Below are 20,862 nucleotides of genomic sequence, written 5' to 3' on the forward strand. Positions count from 1 at the left end.
TGGTATCATAATCATGACCCTAATTATCATGTCTACTATGGACAATTTTCTCCTTTTATTGTTTTCTGGAGGTGGCATAAATGGTAAAGAATCTGCCTGCAACGTGGGAGACCTCGGTTTGACCCCTGGGTCAGGAAGATCCACTGGAGAAGAGAATGCCAACCCACTCCAGTATTCTTGCCTGCAGAATCCCATGGACAGAGGAGCCTGGTGGGCAACAGTCCATGGGGTCACAAAAGTCGGACATGACTGAGCAACTAATACACCTTATAAAATTCTACATATATATATTCACACATATGTTTATTCACACATACATATACTCACATATATATACATATAATATACATGATATATATTATGTATTTTCTCATTGTAAAGATTTAAAAAATACAAAGATAATAGAATAAATCATGAAAGTCTCCCTTTATCCTAACCCTATTCAACTGCTGTCTCCTTAATAGAATAATACACATTTTAATTTGATAAATGTTCTTCTACCATTTTTCAATGTTTTTACCTATATGCATGCATGTATTAATACATATACATAGACAGACAGACATGTGATTTTACTGTAAACTGAATTTCACTATACTAGCGTGTGAGATGAGTGCAACTGTTTGGCAGTTAGAGCAGTCTTTGGCATGGCCTCTCTTAGGGATTTGGAATGAAAACTGACCATTTCGAGACCTCTGGCCACTGCTGAGTTTTCCAAATTTGCTGACGTACTGGGGGATCATTTTCACAGCACCATCTTTTCAGTTCAGTCAGTCAGTCATGACGGACTGTTTGCGACCCCATGAACCGCAGCACGCCAGACCTCCTTGTCCATCACCAACTCCCAGAGTTCACCCAAACCCATGTCCATTGAGTCAGTGATGCCACCCAACCATCTCATTCTCTGTTGTCTCTTTCTCCTCCTGCCCTCATTCTTTCCCAGCATCAGGGTCTTTTCTAATGAGTCAGCTCTTTGCATCAGGTGGCCAAAGTATTGGAGTTTCAGCCTCAGCATCAGTCCTTCCAGTGAACACTCAGGACTGAGCTCCTTTAGGATGGACTGGTTGGATCTCCCTGCAGTCCAAGGGACTCTCAAGAGTCTTCTCCAACACCACAGTTCAAATGCATCAATTCTTTGGTCTCAGCTTTCTTTACAGTCCAACTCTCACATCCATACTTGACTACTGGGAAAACCATAGCCTTGACTAGACAGACCTTTGTTGGCAAAGTAATGTCTCTGCTTTTTAATATGCTCTCTAGGTTGCTCATAACTTTCCTTCCAAGGAGCAAGCGTCTTTTAATTTCATGGCTGCAGTCACCATCTGCAGTGATTTTGGAGCCCAGAAATAATAAAGCCAGCCACCATTTCCACTGCTTCCCTGTCTATTTGTCATGAAGTGATGGAACTGGATGTTATGATCTTAGTTTTCTGAATATTGAGCTTTAAGGCAACTTTTTCACTCTCCTCTTTCACTTTCATCAAGAGGCTCTTTAGGTCTTCTTCACTTTCTGCCATAAGGATGGTGTCATCTGCATATCTGAGGTTATTGATATTTCTCCCAGTGATCTTGATTCCAGCTTGCTCTTCTTCCAGTCCAGCATTTCTCATGATGTACTCTGCAGAGTGACAATATATAGCCTTGACGTACTCCTTTTCCTATTTAGAACCAGTCTGTTGTTCCACATCCAGTTCTAACTGTTGCCTGCTGATCTGCATACAGGTTTCTCAAGAGGCAGGTCAGGTGGTCTGGTATGCCCATCTCTTTCGGAATTTTCCACAGTTTATTGTGATCCACACAGTCAAAGGCTTTGACATAGTCAATAAAGCAGAAATAGATGTTTTTCTGGAACTCTCTTGCTTTTTCAATGATCCAGCAGATGTTGACATTTTGGTCTCTGGTTCCTCTGCCTTTTCAAAAATCAGCTAGAACATCTGGAAGTTCATGGTTCACATATTGCTGAAGCCTGGCTTGGAGAATGTTGAGCATTACTTTACTAGCGTGTGAGATGAGTGCAATTGTGCGGTAGCTTGAATATTCTTTGGCATTGCCTTTCTTTGGGATTGGAATGAAAACTGACCTTTTCCAGTCCTGTGGCCACTGCTGAGTTTTCCAAAGTTGCTGGCATATTGAGTGCAGCACTTTCACAGCATCATCTTTTAGGATTTGAAATAGCTCAACTGGAACTCCATCACCTCCACTAACTTTGTTCGTAGTGATGCTTCCTAAGGCCCACTTGACTACACATTCCAAGATGTCTGGCTCTAGGTGAGTGATCACATCATCGTGATTATCTAGGTCATGAAGATCTTTTTTGTACAGTTCTTCTGTGTATTCTTGCCACCTCTTCTTACTATTCTCCTTCTGTTAGGTCCATACAATTTCTGTCTTTTATTGAGCCCATCTTTGCATGAAATGTTCCCTTGGTATCTCTCATTTACTTGAAGAGATCTCTAGTCTTTCCCATTCTATTGTTTTCCTCTATTTCTCTGCACTGATCACTGAGAAAAGCTTTCTTATCTCTCCTTGCTACTCTTTGGAACTCTGCATTCAGATGAGTATATATTTCCTTTTCTCCTTTGCTTTTCAATTCTTTTCACAGCTATTTGTAAGGCCTCATCAAACAGCCATTTTGCTTTTTTGCATTTCTTTTTCTTGGGGATGGTCTTGATCCCTGTCTCCTGTACAATGTCACAAACCTCTATCCATAGTTCATCAGGCATTCTATCTGTCAGATATAGTCCCTTGAATATATTTCTCACTTCCACTGTATAATCGAAAACAATTTGATTTAGGTCATACCTGAATGGTCTAGTGGTTTCCCTATTTTCTTCAATTTAAGTCTGAATTTGGCAATAAGGAGTTCATGATCTGAGGCACAGTCAGCTCCCAGTTTTGTTTTTGCTGACTGTATAGAGCTTCTCCATCTTTGGCTACAAAGAATATAATCAATCTGATTTCAGTGCTGGTCATCTGGTGATGTCCATGTGTAGAGTCTTCTCTTGTGCTGTTGGAAGAGGGTGTTTGCTATGACCAGTGCGTTCTCTTGGCAAAACTCTATTAGTCTTTGCCCTGCTTCATTCTGTACTCCAAGGACAAATTTGCCTGTTAGTTCACGTGTTTCTTAACTTCCTACTTTTGCACTCCAGTCCCCCATAATGAAAAGGATATCTTTTTCGGGTGTTAGTTCTAAAAGGTCTTGTAGGTCTTCATAGAACCATTCAACATCAGCTTCTTCAGTGCTACTGGTTGGGGCACAGGCTTGGATTACCATGATATTGAATAGTTTGCCATGGAAAGGAACAGAGATTATTCTGTCGTTTCTGAGATTGCATCCAAGTAGTGCATTTCGGACTCTTCTGTTGACTATGATAGCTATTCCATTTTTTCTAAGGGATTCCTGTCCACAGTAGTAGAGATAATGGTCATCTGAGTTAAATTCACCCATTCCAGTCCATTTTAGTTCGCTGATTCCTAGAATGTTGACATTCACCCTTGCCATCTCCTGTTTGACCACTTCCAATTTGCCTTGATTCATGGACCTAACATTACAGGTTCCTATACAATATTGCTCTTTACAGCATTGGACCTTGCTTCTATCATCAGTCACATCCACAACTGGGTGTTGTTTTTGCCTTGGCTCCATCCCTTCATTCTTTCTGGAGTTATATCTCCGTTGATCTCCAGTAGTATACTGGACACCTACCGACCTGGGGAGTTCATCCTTCAGTATCCTATCTTTTTGTCAGTTTTCATTCCAATCCCTAAGAAAGGCAATGCCAAAGAATGCTCAAACTACTGCACAATTGCACTCACTATCTCACACACTACTAAAGTAATGCTCAACATTCTCCAAGCCAGGCTTCAACAATACATGAACCGTGAACTGCCAAATGTTCCGGCTGGTTTTAGAAAAGGCAGAGGAACCAGCGATCAAATTACCAACATCCTCTGGATCATCGAAAAAGCAAGAGAGTTCCAGAAAAACATCTATTTCTGCTTTATTGACTATGTCAAAGCCTTTGACTGTGTGGATCACAATAAACTGCGGAAAATTCTGAAAGAGATGGGAATACCAGACCACCTCACCTGCCTCTTGAGAAACCTGTATGCAAGTCAGCAAGCAACAGTCAGAACTGAACGTGGAACAACAGACTGGTTCTAAATAGGAAAAGGAGTACGTCAAGGCTGTATATTGTCACTCTGCTTATTTAACTTACATGCAGAGTACATCATGAGAAATGCTGGACAGGAAGAAGAGCAAGCTGGAATCAAGATCACTGGGAGAAATATCAATAACCTCAGATATGCAGATGACACCACCCTTATGGCAGAAAGTGAAGAAGACCTAAAGAGCCTTGTGATGAAAGTGAAAGAGAAGAGGGAAAAAGTCGGCTTAAAGATCAACATTCAGAAAACTAAGATCATAACATCCAGTTCCATCACTTCATGGCAAATAGACAGGGAAGCAGTGGAAATGGTGGCTGACTTTATTTTTTCAGGCTCCAAAATCACTGCAGATGGTGACTGCAGCCATGATATTAAAAGACACTTACTCCTTGGAAGGAAAGTTATGAGCAACTTAGAGAGCATATTAAAAAGCAGAGACATTACTTTGCCAACAAAGGTCTGTCTAGTCAAGGCTATGGTTTTTCCATTGGTCAAGTATGGATGTGAGAGTTGGACTATAAAGAAAGTTGAGTGCTGAAGAATTGATGCTTTTGAACTGTGGTGTTGGAGAAGACTCTTGAGGGTCCATTGGACTGCAAGGAGATCCAACCAGTCCATCCTAAAGGAGATCGGTCCTGAATATTCACTGGAAGGACTGATGCTGAAGCTGAAACTCCAATACTTTGGCCACCTGATGCAAAGAGCTGACTCATTAGAAAAGACCCTGATGCTGGGAAAGATTGAGGGCAGGAGGAGAGGGGGATGACAGAGAATGAGATGGTTGGATGCCATCACCGACTCGATGGATATGAGTTTGAGTAAACTCCAGGAGTTGGTGATGGACAGGGAGGCCTGGCGTGCTGCGGTTCATGGGGTCGCAAAGAGTCGGACATGACTGAGTGACTGAACTGAAGTGAACTGAATTTCACTATAAATATTATTCTATGACTTGCTTTTTTAATCAAATTACATGTCTTGGAGAAAAATATAAATATATACATGAGTATATAAAATGATGCCTAAGGAGGAACATGTCTATAGTCTCAAGTACATCTTCTTCTCTATGTATATATAAATTCATTCTTTTTAAAAGTTGCAGAAACTTTTAACTGAAAACATGGATCAGCCATAATTTATTTACTTATTCCCCTATTCACATGCATTTAGGCTTATTCTAATTTTTCATAATTAAAAAGTATACTTCAACTAGCATACATACATCTTTGTGCATCTTTGCACAATATATATGATATTTTTTTAGTACGGGTTCCAAGAAGTTCAACTGCAAAGAGGTCAAATGATTTTAATATTTGTATATTTATGTGTACAGTTTTAATTTAATAACTTATACAAAGACTGTAACAGTTTACATTCACATCAGCAGTGTAACAGCCTATTTTACTGCTTCTTTTTCCTTGCTGGTTATGAGCAATATTCTTTTACTGAAGTAGAAATGATTTATAATATATTAATTTCAGGTGTGCAACATAGTGATTCAATATTTTTATAGATTATGCTACATTGAAACTTATAAAATATTGGCTGTATTTCCCATGCTATACAATATGTACTTGTAGCTTATTTAATTAATACACAGTAGTTTGTACCTCTTAACCCCCTATATGTATGTTGTCTCTTCTCCACCCTTCCCTCTCTCCCCTGGTAACCGCTAGTTAGTTCTCTATACCCGTGAATCTGTTTCTGTTTTGTTATATTCATGAATTTGTTGTGTTATTTTCGTTTCCATATATAAGTGATAACATAAAATATTTATCTTTCTCTGTCTGACATATTTCACTGTGCGTAATATCCTCCAAGTCTATCCATGTTGTTGCAAACAGCAAAATTTTCATTCTTTTTTATGGCTGAGTAATATTCCACTGCATGTATAACTGTCACTTCTTTAACCATTAATCTGTTGCTGGACACAAGTTTCCTCTGTATCTTGGCTATGGAGAATAATGCTGCTATAAACACTGACATGCATGTATCTTTTTGAATTAGTGTTTCTGTTTTCTTCAGATATACACCCAGCAGAGGAATTGCTGGAACATGTCATAGTTCTATTTTTAGTTTTCTGAGGAACCTGCATACTGTTTTCCACAGTGGCTGTGGAATTTTATCTTGTAAATTATTTTTCCACAGTGGCTGCTATAAGCAGTGTATAAAGATTTCCTTTTCTCCACATCCTTGCCAACATTTTTTTATTTATAGTCTTTTGGATACCATTCTGATAGGTGTTAGGTGGTATCTCATTGTTGTTTTGATTTGTATTTCTCTGATGGTTCACAATGTTGAGATTCTTTTCATGTACCTAATGGCCATCTGTCTTTCTCTGGAGAAATGTCTATTCAGATCTTCTTCCAATTTTTTGATTAGTTTCTTTGTTTGAGGGTGTTTTCAATATTGAGTTATATCAACAGTTTATGTATTTTGGACATTAGCCCCTATTGGTTATATCATTTGAAAATATTTCCTTCCATTCAGTAGGTTGTCTTTTCATTTTTTCAATGATTTCCTTTGCTGTGCAAAAGCTTTTAAGTATAATTATGTCCCATTTGTTTATTTTTGCTTATATTTCTTTTGCCTGAGGAGACAGATCCAAAAAATGTTGCTACAATTTATGTCAGAATGTTCTGCCAATGTTCTCTTCTAGGAGACTTTTAATCACAAATTCATGATGATCTGTTTGTTACAAAACAGATTATTTCTTATTCAGTCTTGGCAGGCTGTATGTTTCTAGAAATGTGTCCAATTCTTCTAGATTGTTCAATTTGTTGGCATGTAACTGTTCATAGAAATCTCTTTTTTGTAACTCTGTAGTATTGGTTGTTATTTCTCCTCTTTAATTTCATGTTTTATTTGAGTCCTCTCTCTTCTCTTCTTGGTGAGCCAGGCTAAAGGTTTATCAATTTTTTTTAATCTTTTAAAAAAAACAGCTCTTGGTTTCATTGATCTTTTCTACTGTTTTTTGTGTCTGTTTATTTCCTCTCTTCTGCTGACTTTGGGTATCATTTATTTTTCTGTTTCTAATTTTTTATGTGGTAGATCAGACTGTTTATTTAAGATTTTTCTTTTTTTTTTTCTTTTCTTTTAAAATTAGTTGGAGGCTAATTACTTTACAATATTGTAGTGGTTTTTGCCTTAAAGAAGGGCTGTATTGCTATAAACTTCCCTCTTAGACTGCTTTGGCCACAGCCCATAGATTTTGGAATGCCGTGTTTCCATTTTCACTTGTCTTAAGGTATATTATGATTTCCTCTTTAATTTCTTCATTGATCCATTGGTTTTTCAGTAGCATGTAATTTATTCTCCATATGTTTGTTCTTTTCCCATTTTTCTTCCTATAACTGATTTCTAGTTTTATACCACTAGTTTCTAGTCGTCAGAAAAAATACTTGATGTAATTTCTATCCTCTTAAATATGTTGAGAGGCCCACCACATGATCTATCCTGGAAAACATTCTATAAGCACTTGAAAAGAATGAAAATTCTGCTGTTTTGGGATGGAATGTCCTGTAGATATCTATTAAGGCCCATTGATCTATTTTGTCTTTTAAAAGCGCTGCTGCCTTTTTTATTTTCTGTCTAGATGATCTATCCATTGATGTACACAGTAGGGGTGTTAAAACTCCTAGTATTAGTGTATTACTGTCAATTTCTCCTTTTATGTCTATTAATATTTGCTTTATATATTTAGGTGCTCCTACACTGGGTGCATATATGCTAACAGGTACAATATCCTCTTTTTGCATTGATCCCTTTAGTGTTGTATAATGTCTCTGTCTTTTGTCATAGCCTTTGGTTTAAAGTCTTTTCTGTCTGATGTGAGTATTGCTGCCCCATTTTCTTGTTGCTTCTGTTTTCATTAAATATCTTTTCCATCCCCTCACTCTCAGTCTTTGTGCTCACAGCCTTAGATCTGAAGTGAGTCTCTTTTAGATAGTATATAGGACTCTGTTTAATCCTTTTTCGGTGATAATCACTAGAGAATCTCAAAAAATCACTTTTCAGGAATTCCCTGGTGGTCCAGTGGTTAGAAGTCTGTGCTTTTACTGCCAAGGATCCACATTCGATCCTGGTTGGGAAACTAAGATCATGCAAGTTGTGTGGCGAAGTCAAAAAAAGAATCATTTTAAAAGAATTCTTCAGGTTAATTTCTAGTTTAAAGATGTTAAGAGAATGAGGTGGTTAACATTATTCAGGAACAGTGGACTGGGTGGACAGGCTCTGGGTGAATGCAGAGCTCCACATACTGGAAGAGATTCCAGCTGGATATATTAGTAGTTCCTGAAAGTCATCAAAGCAGATAACCAAAGGCAAACTAGGGGAAACACTATCTGAGACAAGGTAGCAAAATACAGAAAGAGCTGAGCCCAATATGGTGATGGCCAATTTGTGAGTAGGTAGTCCTAAGAACAGACAAGCCGTGAACTGGCAACCACCATGAGTGGGGTGTGTACCCCATGGAGGGGTTTAAGGCTACAGGCAGCCACTAGGATAGAATGAGAGGGAAATGCATTTACACAAGTGCTTCTCTACCATTAATATATATAGGAGTCACCTGGAAATCTTGCCAAAATGCAGGTTTTGATTCAGTGGGTCTAAGGGAGGTACTTTAAGATTTTACATTTCCCAACAAAATCCCAGCTGATGCCGACACGACTGGTCCCTGAACCATTCTAAGTGTTAGTTGCTCAGTCCTGTCTGACTCTTGCGACCCCATGGACTGCAGTCCACCTGGGATTCTCCAGGCAAGGGTACTGGAGTGAGTTGCCATTTCCTCCTCCAGGGTATCTTCCAGAGCCAAGGACAGACCCCGTGTCTCTTGCATTACAGGTGAATTCCTTAGCATCTGAGCCACCAGGGAAGCCCTGAACCATTCCAGAAGGTTTGTATCACTAGGCACAGAGAAGTTCCACTTTTCCGATGAGTGACAAAACGGGTTAAGAATTTGAAGAGTAAAGCAATGCAGATGTCAGAGTATGTAGCAGCCACTATGTCCCTCCTGGCTATATTCAGGATGGCTTTGTAAGATGAGGGGGGAGCTGATCCTGCCTCTGGGAGGCAGGAGGCTTAGGTTGTGCAAAGGGTAGGACTAATGAGGCTGGGACATGGGCGGGAACTGGGCAGTGACAGCCTGCTGATTTTGAATTTGCACAAAACAAAGCAATAAACTGCTACACAGTATCTGTGTTCCCAGCATCTAGAAGCTCTTTCACATATCACCACTTTCATTAATAGGGTCCTTCGCTATTTCTACTTTTCCCGCCAGCTATCCACATTTGGTTTTTCATACCTCCATCAGAAGGTGGCCACAGAGGAAATAAAATGTACTGGAATGAAAACATGCTCATTTGTCTACTTGTATAGACAAGTACTAGCTGCCAAAAGTAGACAGGAAAGAAATTGAATGTATTTTTACGGGGAAGATTTTCAAACATTTTTTTCCTTGTGGCTCATTTGGGTAAACTAAGAGACATAAGACCCACCTACAATTTGGGCTTCCACTTTTCAACAGGAAAAGAACTCAGTTTTTGTTTTTGGGTTTTTTTTTAATAATTTAATTTAAAAACAAAAAAAGGCAAAAACAATGAAGAGGGTACACAGTACCAAATTTTTGTATCCTATAATAACTGGGATAGATCATGATTAAGTAGCTTTTAGCCACATACTGGTGGCACTAGTGGCAAAGAATCCGCCTGTCAATTCAGGAGACGCAGATTTAATCCCTGGGTCTGGAAGATCCCCTGAACTAGGAAACGACAGCCCACTCCAGTATTCTTGCCTGGGACATCCCATGGACAGAGGAGCCTGGCAGGCTACAGTCCATAGGATCGCAAAGAGTTGGACATGACTGAGCACACATGCACAGCATCATACAGAGAAGAAGAAAATATACAGAAATGTGTATCATGTTCTTATGAAAACGATCACTTCACAGCCCACCAGGAGGAAGCCTGTGGCCCACAGGAGACTATGGATCACACACTTTGAGGACCCCTGGTCTGTGGTGGAGGCTTCAGAACTCTGAGGCTCCTTGGAGGTTCCCTGCAGCCTAGAGAAGTAGGTATGTCCAGCTTCCAACCTCATTTTAAGCAAAGCATCTCCCCTTTCATCAGGCTAATGCACAACATCGTGCTTCAAAACGGTTCTCAGGACTGGTGCAGAGTTTGAGAATCACTGATTCAGAGTTACATTTGTGTATTTTCTCTGGACTTGACTTATTCATGATATCCCATCACTCATAAATACAGAAATCCAGAGTTAACTATTTAAGTTTACATTGGGGATAGTCTCAAATTCCTTGATGAGATAAACTTCTGCAGCAAATTACTTGGATCAAAAACTAATACATTATCACTGTGAACTGTGTAATTGGAAATAAATACCCACTAATGAAGCATCTTGAAAGGGAAGAGCCTCAGGTATTCTGAGAAGTGAAGCACTGAAGTGTATCGCTCCTGGCTTTGATCATTATTTTTAAATACAGTTTCTTTGCAGTGCATCCATAAATCAGCATCCAGGAACCTGAAGTGGTGCTATAATAGGAAGTAGATGCTACAGATAATGGGATTAAATGGGACACTATAGATAATGGCATAGACGTTCACATATTATCATTCACGGGGAGAGACCAATAACATACTGTATAATATACTAGAGAAATGAGAATTATTGAATGTTTTCCAGACTTACATAATCAGCCACAATGTCAAACAAAGGACAGGTTCTGGTGATAAAATGATCAAAGTACAGTAATAACAAAGGTGAACCTTGAAGGCCGTTTTCTCCCCTTTTCTCCGCAGTAGAACTGCCTGAGTAGTCACTTTTGGCAGAAAGCTAGTGCTTATGAGGCTCTCTTAAAGTATCATCACCCAATTAAAATTTATCTCACAAAAGCCCTACCTCCCCACCAGCCTTCAGGGAGAACAACTGATGCAGTCTCTGCTCCACTGGCATTAAGAAGTGGGTTCTCACTCTCAGAATCAGCCGAGCTCTGCTGAGATAACTTTTGGAGGGGCTTTACTCGGTGATCATTTGTTTCAGGCCTAACTCCTCTTCACACTGAGTGTGAAGAGTAATGGACCAAATCAGTCTTCACCATTAAACACTCATTACCAACGCAGGGCCTGGCACATGTCATTGAATAGGTATTCAGTTGAGAGAAGGAATGTCCTTACCAGGAGAACATTTGACATAGAAGGCCAAGCTCACAGTCCCTAATAACGTCAGCTGCTTCTTCTGTCAGTCCTCTCTCATACATTTCTTGGTTTGTGTTATCTGTGTTTCCTCTCCAACCTCGAGTTGGTTTGAGGGAAGGACCGCTTTTTTGTGGTACATACGGTTTAAAGTACCTAAGATGGTACTTTTTGTGTATTAATAGCATAATATGTATATGATGCTTGGTAGGGTTTTTTTTTAATTGGAATATAATTACTTTACAATGCTGCATTAGTTTCTGCTGCACAATGAAGTGAATCAGCTCTCTGTATACATATGTCCCCTCCTTCTTGGACCTCTCTCCCACCCCCCGCCACATCCCACCCCTCCAGTCATCACAGAACCCTGAGTTAGGCTCCCTGGGCTATACGGCAGCTTCCTGCTGGCTATCTTCCATAGATATTTATTAAATAAGCAAATGAGATTACTAGGTTTTCTAGGCAGTTCTGAAGATGTTTAACACATTATCTGATGATAAAACTACACTTAATTATGGAGTCCTGTGCAGGACTCCATAAAGTTGTAGCTTTATTTTTATTAAGATAATAAGCATCTGTGTGTGTTATCAGAGTGCTCAAATTTGTGGTATGAGGCTGTTTTGCTTCCCTGAACACAGACCACAAAAATCCTGAAAAATAAACTGCCACCCCAGAGCCAGTGCCTAACACAGGCATTTTTAATCCTTGAGGCTTTTGCAATAACTGAGCAACATTTTTTCAAATGTAGTAACACCAACATGCAGACATATTTATTGTCCACTCACGAAGCCATCCCTCAATATGATTACAATATGCCTCCCTGGATGTCATTAAAAACCAGGGTCTTATTTTTCTAGGATGAGTTAGCTGAGGTTCTGCATGAAAGAAGATAATGGGAAATATGATTTCTTGAGTCCCCTTTGGCCTTTTGCTTCTGTGCTACAACCTTGCAGTCCATTTCCAAAGTCAGGGTATGCTTCTTGCAAAACCACATCATCTTTGGAGTAACTTGTTTTGTTCTTAATACATGCTCCCAGGAGCTTAATAAATATTATTTCTGCAACTTGCTTAGTGGCAAAATAATGAGTCCTTGGGGTATGCTTAGCCTCAGCTTTGCTATTAGAGTAGACAGATTCAGACTATTTTAAGCAAAACTCAATTCAAGGACAGAAATTAGTTCTAAGAACTATTAAAATTCAAATATTTGGTAACTATATGTGCAGCATGTGTGTTTTAGAAAAGGCTATCATTTTTAAAAGATAAATTTCACCTTGTTGAGGAATTTCAAATATCAACTGAATATTTCAAGTATCAATGGAATATTAATAACTGAAATGCTCCCAAATATACAAAGAGTTCTCAAAGAAATCGTGACCGTGTATAGACAAGTATCCATGGAGGAACAATTTTAAAACCATCTCTCTCTTTATTTCCTCATGGTATCTATAACAATGTGGGTGCATTGAAGTTGATGAATGGATAACACTGCAACCTTTCCAGTCTCTCTTGCCTTTCATTTGCCCATATTTCAAGCTTCACAGATATAAGAGATTTTATGTTTTACCTCATCATTGTCTGACTGCTTCCCATGGTTCCTCCCTTTCCTAGTAAATTTTGGTTTACTAGGTGAGAAGACCCACATCTTTGTATCCTGATATTTTAATCTCACATCATGTTACAGACTTTACTTCAAGTTGCTATAGTCATCAATTATCTTTTCAACAATTATATTATAATCGATCATTTGAGTGTATCATCAATTAACCATTCATCTCTTTTCGGACACTGGGTCATTTAAAAAGTGTTGCCATTTTATTCACAGCTGAATTCTACCAAAAATTTAGAGAAGAGCTAACACCTATCTTACTCAAACTCTTCCAGAAAATTGCAGATGAAGGTAAACTTCCAAACTCATTCTATGAGGCCACCATCACCCTAATTCCAAAACCAGACAAAGATGCCACAAAAAAAGAAAACTACAGGCCAATATCACTGATGAACATAGATGCAAAAATCCTTAACAAAATTCTAGCAAACAGAATCCAACAACATATTAAAAAAATCATACACCATGACCAAGTGGGCTTTATCCCAGGAATGCAAGGATTCTTTAATATCCGCAAATCGATCAACGTAATACACCACATTAACAAATTGGAAGATAAAAACCATATGATTATCTCAATAGATGCAGAGAAAGCCTTTGACAAAATTCAACACTCATTTATGATTAAAACTCTCCAGAAAGCAGGAATAGAAGGAACATACCTCAACATAATAAAAGCTATATATGACAAACCCACAGCAAGCATCACCCTCAATGGTGAAAAATTGAAAGCATTTCCTCTGAAATCAGGAACAAGACAAGGATGCCCACTCTCACCACTACTATTCAACATAGTGTTGGAAGTTTTGGCCACAGCAATCAGAGCAGAAAAAGACGTCAAAGGAATCCAGATAGGAAAAGAAGAAGTGAAACTCTCGCTGTTTGCAGATGACATGATCCTCTACATAGAAAACCCTAAAGACTCTTCCAGAAAATTACTAGAGCTAATCAATGAATATAGTAAAGTTGCAGGATATAAAATTAACACACAGAAATCCCTTGCATTCCTATATACTAACAATGAAAAAACAGAAAGGGAAATTAAGGAAACAATACCATTCACCATTGCAACAAAAAGAATAAAATACTTAGGAGTATATCTACCTAAAGAAACAAAAGACCTATACACAGAAAACTATAAAACATTGATGAAAGAAATCAAAGAGGACACAAACAGATGGAGAAACATACCGTGTTCATGGATTGGAAGAATCAATATTGTCAAAATGGCTATTCTACCCAAAGCAATCTATAGATTCAATGCAATCCCTATCAAGCTACCAACGGTATTTTTCACAGAACTAGAACAAATAATTTCACAAATTGTATGGAAATACAAAAAACCTCGAATAGCCAAAGTAATCTTGAGAAAGAAGAATGGAACTGGAGGAATCAACCTGCCTGACCTCAGACTCTACTACAAAGCCACAGTCATCAAGACAGTATGGTACTGGCACAAAGACAGAAATATAGATCAATGGAACAGAATAGAAAGCCCAGAGATAAATCCACGAACCTATGGACACCTTATCTTTGACAAAGGAGGCAAGGATATACAATGGAAAAAAGACAATCTCTTTAACAAGTGGTGCTGGGAAAACTGGTCAGCCACTTGTAAAAGAATGAAACTAGAACACTTTCTAACACCATACACAAAAATAAACTCAAAATGGATTAAAGATCTAAACGTAAGACCAGAAACTATAAAACTCCTAGAGGAGAACATAGGCAAAACACTCTCTGACATAAATCACAGCAAGATCTTCTATGACCCACCTCCCAGAATATTAGAAATAAAAGCAAAAATAAACAAATGGGACCTAATGAAACTTAAAAGCTTTTGCACAACAAAGGAAACTATAAGTAAGGTGAAAAGACAGCCCTCAGATTGGGAGAAAATAATAGCAAATGAGGAAACAGACAAAGGATTAATCTCAAAAATATACAAGCAACTCCTGAAGCTCAATTCCAGAAAAATAAATGACCCAATCAAAAAATGGGCCAAAGAACTAAACAGACATTTCTCCAAAGAAGACATACAGATGGCTAACAAACACATGAAAAGATGCTCCACATCACTCATCATCAGAGAAATGCAAATCAAAACCACAATGAGGTACCATTACACGCCAGTCAGGATGGCTGCTATCCAAAAGTCTACAAGCAATAAATGCTGGAGAGGGTGTGGAGAAAAGGGAACCCTCTTACACTGTTGGTGGGAATGCAAACTAGTACAGCCACTATGGAAGACAGTGTGGAGATTTCTTAAAAAACTGGAAATAGAACTGCCATATGACCCAGCAATACCACTTCTGGGCATACACACTGAGGAATCTAGATCTGAAAGAGACACGTGCACCCCAATGTTCATCGCAGCACTGTTTATAATAGCCAGGACATGGAAACAACCTAGATGCCCATCAGCAGATGAATGGATAAGGAAGCTATGGTACATATACACCATGGAATATTACTCAGCCGTTAAAAAGAATTCATTTGAATCAGTTCTAATGAGATGGATGAAACTGGAGCCCATTATACAGAGTGAGGTGAGCCAGAAAGATAAAGAACATTACAGTATACTAACACATATATACGGAATTTAGAAAGATGGTAACAATGGCCCTATATGCAGGGCAGAAGAAGAGACGCAGAAGTACAGAACAGACTTTTGAACTCTGTGGGAGAAGGGGAGGGTGGGATGTTTCGAAAGAACAGCATGTATATTTTCTGTGGTGAAACAGACCACCAGCCCAGGTGGGAGGCATGAGTCAAGTGCTCGGGCCTGTTGGGCTGGGAAGATCCAGAGGAATCGGGTGGAGAGGGAGGTGGGATGGGAGACCGGGATGGGGAATTCGTGTAACTCTATGGCTGATTCACATCAATGTATAACAAAACCCACTGAAAAATAAAAAAATTAAAAAAAAAAAAAAAAAAAGTGTTGCCATTTTGAATAATGGCTCAATGAACAATGCTGTACGTGTAACTTTTTTTCTGTCAAATTATATTTCCAAGGGATACATCCCAGGAGTGTAACTACTTCAAAAGGTAATTACTCAGAAGGGTAATTATTACTCATACACAATCCTAATAAGAGAAAACGATTTTAAGTGGCCAATCTTCTTTACCCAATAAGATGCTTACATTTGGATTTAGAGACCACTTGGTGGTTCTAACTGTACCTACCTTTTTAACTAGCTAAGTGACTGCTTCAATCACCTAGTTTCACTGAGCTTTACGCTCCTTTGTATTGAACAAGACTGGGTTGTGAGTGCCAGTTCTTCAGACTCAGATACCAATCAACACACTAGAAAAGTGAACTCACAAGTGTCCCCATGTATGCAATGACCAGAGACCAACCTTGATGGACTGATGGAAGTACAATGTATGTACAACGTATGTTGGGAGAGTCATTGAAAGACCAGGGTCATCTCGCACTAGACAAGAGGAATAATGAGGAAAAAAGGTTTACTGAAAGAATATATTTCAACACCCAAATACCTGGTGTCTGCTCAAATAAGGAGTCAGTTAACAGTCAGCATCTGTAAAGGAGACGATGGCCCTGGTAAGGGCTAACCTTCTAGACTTCTCAATGGCTGGAAGCAAATGGGCTCAGGAAGGCACCCTTCAGTAAGATGCAGCTAGAATTCAGATTTTCGGCCCCGAAGTAAATAACAACTCAGAATAATTAAGAAAAAATGAGAAAGTATTGGTGAGAACTTAACATTTCACAAGCCTGAGGAAAATGAATATTAGAGAATCCTTACAGAAAACCAATGTTTATATCAACTCAAGGGCATTGTACTCTAAGGCAAGGTACCCTGGTCGTGGCCTCTTCGCCTTTTTTGGTGCTAGGTCTACAAGGTCCCATGTTAATCTTAAAATAAGAAGTGAGACTTCCCTGGCAGTCCAGTGATTTAGAGTCTGCCTGCCAACTGACAGGCGTTCAATCCCTGGTCCAGGAAGATTACACATGCCGTGGGCTGACTAAGCCCATGTGCCACAACTACGCAAGCCCAGGCTCTAGAGCCTCTGCTCCACAAGAGAAGCCACCACAAATACGAAGCGGTGCACTGCAACTGGAGAATAGCCCCTACTCGAAGCAAATAGAGAAAGCCCACACACAGCAACAGAGACCCAGCACAGCCAGGAAATAAACAAACAAATAAATAATAAATAAACTAAAACTTTCTAAAATACGGGGTACCTGGAAAACAAGAATAACTGAAGTTGGTGGTTTAGTCACTAAGGTGTGTCCTACTCCTTGCAACCCCATGGACTGTAGCCCACCAGGTTCCTCTGTCCCTGGAATTTCCCAGGCAAGAATACTGGAGTGGATTGCCATTTCCTGGTCCAGGGATCTTTCCAAGCCAGAGACCAAATCTGCATCTCCTGTTTGGCAGGCAGATTCTTTATAACTGAACCACCTGGGAAGCCCCACAATTGAAGATATTCAAATCCAAATGAAAATACTGGCAGTACGGTTCATTATGGAATATAACATAAAAATAAACATTCCTACCCTCCCCCAGCCAAACTTTCCTGAGGCCCTTACTATAGGAGACGGAATGTAATGGCAATGAGAAAGGATAAACCTTGAATAGACTGGGGAAGATAATGTGTGAGATCACCTGGAAAGTGAGACTTAAGATCTCGCTTGCTCGTGGACTGTCACCAGCCATCATAAAAGTCAATAAAATCTTCCAAGACCATTCAAGACTGACTGACCTCTGTCTTCGATATTCTATCCTGGGATTGTAAGCTCTTCCATCTATCATACTAGTATTTATCATCTACAATATGATATACTTATTATTTCAAGTATGATGACTTGTGTCCCAAAGACACTGCAAATTCATGAATTCAAGTTTGCATATTTTATTCTTATCTGACTTAATCAGATTTTACAAAGTTAGACTCCCTGATTTCTATAACAGTACTCCTTATCCCTTTGTATATCAAGGAATCTTTCTCTATCAAAGACCATATGAGGGAGACCAAAAGCGAACTTGACTTCAAAATATCTAGACTGTAGAATGGCAACATCAGAGTTTGAAAACCCCACAGGAGGTGGCCAATACACACCTATTACTAAAGGTACTGATGCTGTAATTTACAATACAAAATCAAATGCCTCGGGGCTTTGCTGGCGGTCCACTGGTAAGAACCCACCTGCCAATGCAGAGGACATGGATTCGATCCACACTCAGGGAGCTAAGATCCCCCACACCGAGGGGCCACAAAGCCTGCGCTCCACAACTGCTGAGGCCATGCGCTGGAGCCCACAAGCCACAATTGCCGAGCCCACATGCTTCCACTACTGAAACCCACACACCTTAGAGCCGGTGCTCCGCAACAAGAGAAGCCTCCATAATGAGAAGCCCACACAGAGCAACAAAGACTCAGCAAGACCAAAAATAAAGTTTAAAAAAAAAAATCAAATGCCTCTCTTACCATTTACTATTTGGAAGGTCAAATTAAGAGCCGAACACTCTTTGTAGATCTCTTCACAGAAACTACTACTATTTGTATCTGCTTAAACTAGATCTCTTCAGTGGTCTTATTTCCTACTACCTTGGGGGAAATAAAATTGCTTAAAATATTAACAAAGACTACACTTCATACTTCTGCGGCACAGACAATACTTACATATTCGTCAAAATGTCTTCTATCCTGCCTGGATACTTATGAAGATCTAATTTCCCTGCTCCTCTTCATTTAATGGAGATGTTATGACAACATCTAGACAGGTGATGTGAGCAGAAGGAATCCATGCCACTTGCAAGCCTGGCTTTAAAAAAAGAAAAAAAAAAAACACTCCCTCAGGCATGATTCTCCTCTTTTTCCCCTTATGAGCAAGCTAGAGGCCATGTGGTAAGGATGGCTGGGTACCAACTTTAAAAGCCTGCATTTCTGATTCACCATATTAAGAAGTACTCACCAGGAGAACAGTCTGACCAGGAACGTCTGCACAGGACGGTGTAAGAGCAAAAAACAAAGTTCTTTTATAATGAGCCATTGAGATGTGCGTGTTCTGGTTATAGAACTTAGCATTAATTTTCCTGATTAGTACAACTTCTTTGTATCCACCAGGTGAGAGAATAAAATACAGAATAAATGTGTTTTGAGTTTGTTACATTTTTCATATTCCAGTAGTTGCTAATTCCACTTGACCTCATTTCAATGGATGACCAAGGGCTAAAGCTACCCTACCCAAGCCAAGCACCCAAATCACCTTTGGAAGATACAGCTTCAGAGATGTCACCCACTGAGATGCAGATTCAGTGGGTTTTCAGATGGAGCCCTGGAACTTAACATTCTTTATAAAGCTTCCCATGCGATTCTGATGTATAGACACCAAGTCAGGAGGAACCACTGGCCTGGAGCTTTAGCAAGAGGAAAAGACAGCACCAAAGACAATGCCTTCAATACAGAAAACATTACACGTTCAATAAGAGCTTGTAGAATGGTAGATCTACTAATGGATTCAGGGGCAAGCCTCGGGCAAAATAATGAGGGTACCATTTTTTCACCAAAACAATTATCCTATCTCCTTTATTCCTTCTGGTCTCCAGGGCTCTGTGGTTCCTTTTTCCTGCCTATATCAAAATCTACTCTCAGGGGAAAAAAAAAAATCTCATGCCACCTCTATATGCTAATGAATAAAATTAGTGCTTCTCAAATATTTATGACAAAGGACCCACTGAAGACCAGTACTTTCGTAAAACACAATAAAAACAAATTACTAGAAAATGAAATTTAATGATCAAAGACATACAAAATACAAATCCTAATTTTTTTTTACTATTAGCTTTAAGAAACTTAAAATTACATTTCAAGTAACCAAATCAAGGCATACATAATGCAGGAAAAGATCATCACAGGGCTCATTTGCACACTATGCTTCACCAAACACCAGCATAAAGAAGCAAGATCTTTCACCTGCAGGCACGTCCACTGCCATCGACAAAAGACATGAATGAAAGGGGGGCTGCCCTTGACTCAGAGTGCCAGGCATCAGTTGGCCAGTATATGTGCTTTGAAACCGGGGTGTTTTCCAGGCCCCTCAGAGTCAGCATGCACATGTCCAGGCCTGTGCTCTGGATCAGAGAGTGGGCCAGGCCATGGACGGCATGCACTGTCCTGAGAGAAAAAAAGTCAGCAGCAGAAGCTTGACAGAATTTCCACACTCTGGTCACAGCAAGCTCCCAAGCCCTGCATCTGAAGCCATGTGGGTCCTGACTTGTACCGTGGCTTCCATTGAATTAGCTGTGATACTAGGACCTTGGGGCTTACTTGTAGCTACGTGGGGCTTCCCTAGTAGCTCAGCTGGTAAAGAATCCGCCTGCAATAGAGACCGTGGTTCAATTCCCGGGTTGGGAAGATCCGCTGGAGAAGGAGTAGACTACCCACTCCAGTCCTCTTGGGCTTCCCTGTGACTCGGCTGGTAAAGAATCTACCTGTGATGCAGGAGACCTGGGTTATATCCCTGGGTTGGGAAGATCTGCTGGAGAAGGAATAGGCTACCCACTCCAGTCCTCTTGGGCTTCACTGTGACTCAGCTGGTAAAGAATCCGCCTGCAATGCAGGAGACCTGGGTTATATCCCTGGGTTGGGAAGATCCGCTGGAGAAGGGAACGGCTACCCACTCCAGGATTCTGGCCTGGAGAATTCGATGGACTGTATAGTCCATGGGGCCTCAAAGAGCTGGACATGATTGAGTGACTTTCACTTTCACTTCAGTAAGGCCTTACTGTCAAAATTCTACTCACCTGTGAAGGTACCAAAGGTTTGGAATGTGGACATTGTTTAAAAATGTAAACTTAAGCCCAGCTAAGCAATCCTGCTCAGTAGCAGATATATTTGCTATCATGTGGGGAGAAAA

The sequence above is a fragment of the Muntiacus reevesi genome, chromosome 17, assembly GCF_963930625.1.
Source record: "Muntiacus reevesi chromosome 17, mMunRee1.1, whole genome shotgun sequence".
Classification (NCBI taxonomy): domain Eukaryota; kingdom Metazoa; phylum Chordata; class Mammalia; order Artiodactyla; family Cervidae; genus Muntiacus; species Muntiacus reevesi.